Source organism: Ascidia mentula, assembly GCF_947561715.1.
Source record: "Ascidia mentula chromosome 2 unlocalized genomic scaffold, kaAscMent1.1 SUPER_2_unloc_16, whole genome shotgun sequence".
NCBI lineage: Eukaryota > Metazoa > Chordata > Ascidiacea > Phlebobranchia > Ascidiidae > Ascidia > Ascidia mentula.
In genome coordinates this window covers 10,001-12,500 of record NW_028113661.1, presented here as the reverse complement: position 1 = coordinate 12,500, position 2,500 = coordinate 10,001, and the positions used below count along the sequence as shown (strand labels likewise).

Below are 2,500 nucleotides of genomic sequence, written 5' to 3'. Positions count from 1 at the left end.
AGTTCACCATCTTTCGGGTCCCAACGCGCACGCTCTCGCTCGACCTCTCCGGCAGAGCGGACGAGATCGGCCGGTGATGCGGCCGTCCAGAGAGACGGCATCTCACCTCCGCCGGACCGCGCCGACATTCACTTTCACTGCGCCCATGGGTTTCGCACTGCCCCGTGGCTCGCGCGCACGTTAGACTCCTTGGTCCGTGTTTCAAGACGGGTCGGGAAGGTGGCTGACGTTAGCCGCGGACCCCGTGCGTCTCGCGCGGCGCTGCCCACCCGCAACCGACACGCCGCAACTGGGCACTGAGCACAGTCCCCAACCGGCGACGCACCGGCTCGGACGGGACGCCCGGCCCACGAAGGGCAGACGCGGCGATCCCTCCTCGCCCGGGCGACGGGCCGACGTGTCCGCGCGCCTATAACACCCACCCGGGGGCGGGCTACCTTGCGCGCGGCCTTCTCGCCGCCTCCCAGACGGTCGCGGCCTTCGCACGGCGCTAGTGCGCTGGAGCTGCTCGGAGGACAGCGCGAACGACGGGCCGCAAGGCTCCGCACGCCCACACGCTCCGCTCGGCTTCAGCTGAAAGCGTCGCGCGACTCGACAGGCCCTCCCGTTTGCCTCTCGACGGTTTCACGTACTCTTTAACTCTCTCTTCAAAGTGCTTTTCAACTTTCCCTCACGGTACTTGTTCGCTATCGGTCTCGCGACAGTATTTAGCCTTAGATGGAGTTTACCACCCGCTTTGGGCTGCATTCCCAAACAACCCGACTCTGGGAAGACGCAGAGCGCGCGCCCTCGCCGCCACCATGGGCCTGACACCCGCACCGGGACGAGGCCTCGATCAGAAGGACGCGGGCGGCGAACGACGTACGCGCAGCGAATTCCTTACGCCACAATTCCACGCGCCGCAGAGGCGCGCGGATTCGGCGATGGGCACTTCCCACTTCACTCGCCGTTACTGGGGGAATCCTCGTTAGTTTCTTTTCCTCCGCTTAGTAATATGCTTAAATTCAGCGGGTAGCCTCGTCCGACCTCAGGCCGATAATCCAGTGCCTCGTTTGCGAGAGACACGCGCGCGCCACCGAAGCTCGTGCGAGCGCCGCGCCCGAACGCGAGCCGTGCTGCTCCGGGCCGGGATCCTCTTCGAGGCCGACTCGTAACGAGACGCACGCCGCGTTCGGTTTCGCGCGCTGACACTGCGTTCGTGCTGTCCTGGGCGGGACGACCGTGGCAACGGCCGACACCGCACCGGCCCGACGCGTCGCCGCGCGGGAACGTTACAACGCGACCCTGAGGCGGGCGTGGCGCCGGGATTGACCCGGTGCCGCAATTTGCGTTCAGAACGTCGATGCTCAATGTGTCCTGCAATTCACATTAATTCACGCAGCTAGCTGCGTCCTTCATCGACTCGCGAGCCGAGTGATCCACCGCCAAGAGCCCTCCGTGACTTCGTCAGTTGGACAAGCGCGACCCAGCCGGATTGCACAGTCGAAAAAAGCGGTGGCCGAGCGGTCGCCAGCCGTAGGCGACGCATGATGCCAGCCTGGCACATGGCCACGGCACTCGGCGCAGAACGAAACAGGGTGACCGAAGTGCAATCGCGTGCGCCTCAACAGCGACGAAGGGCGTGCGCGGCCGCCAAGATACGGAGCCTTCTCCACCTGTCGAACGCACGACCACTCGATCGGCGATCGGCCGGTAATGATCCTTCCGCAGGTTCACCTACGGAAACCTTGTTACGACTTTTACTTCCTCTAAATGATCAAGTTAGATCGTCTTCTCGGACGCCGGCGCGGCCGTTGCCGAACGCGCCAGGTCCAATCGGAGGACCTCACTAAACCATTCAATCGGTAGTAGCGACGGGCGGTGTGTACAAAGGGCAGGGACGTAATCAACGCGAGCTGATGACTCGCGCTTACTGGGCATTCCTCGTTCAAGGGAAACAATTGCAATTCCCTATCCCTAGCACGACCGGGGTTCAGCGGGTTACCCGGACCTTCCGGCCTAGGCGGCGACACGCTGATCCGGTCAGTGTAGCGCGCGTGCGGCCCCGAACATCTAAGGGCATCACAGACCTGTTATTGCTCAATCTCGTGTGGCTAAGCGCCACTAGTCCCTCTAAGAAGTTCAACGCCGACCGATAGGGTCGCGTAACTAGTTAGCAAGCCAGAGTCTCGTTCGTTATCGGAATTAACCAGACAAATCGCTCCACCAACTAAGAACGGCCATGCACCACCACCCACAGAATCAAGAAAGAGCTCTCAATCTGTCAATCCTCACTGTGTCCGGGCCGGGTGAGATTCCCCGTGTTGAGTCAAATTAAGCCGCAGGCTCCACGCCTGGTGGTGCCCTTCCGTCAATTCCTTTAAGTTTCAGCTTTGCAACCATACTTCCCCCGGAACCCAAAGACTTTGGTTTCCCGCAAGCTGCCGGAGGGGTCGTCAAAGTAACGCCCCCCGATCGCTGGTTGGCATCGTTTATAGTCAGAACTAGGACGGTATCTGAT

At 61.8% G+C, this 2,500-nt stretch overlaps 2 non-coding genes and 1 pseudogene across 2 annotated transcripts in view; all 3 read right to left on the bottom strand.

Annotated features, from left to right (window-relative positions):
• The window catches only part of LOC145915412 (large subunit ribosomal RNA), a 3,489-nt pseudogene extending 2,454 nt beyond the window's left edge, over nt 1-1,035 (bottom strand).
• Nucleotides 1,036-1,279: 244 nt separating this feature from the next.
• On the bottom strand, nt 1,280-1,433 carry LOC145915407 (5.8S ribosomal RNA). Its single transcript, XR_014403792.1, has one exon. It is a non-coding gene; the product is annotated as a 5.8S ribosomal RNA (ribosomal RNA).
• A 260-nt stretch (nt 1,434-1,693) lies between these two features.
• The window catches only part of LOC145915402 (small subunit ribosomal RNA), a 1,824-nt gene continuing 1,017 nt past the window's right edge, over nt 1,694-2,500 (bottom strand). Inside the window, exon 1 of the ribosomal RNA XR_014403788.1 lies at nt 1,694-2,500. This exon is cut by the window's right edge and continues 1,017 nt beyond it. This is a non-coding gene — a ribosomal RNA (small subunit ribosomal RNA).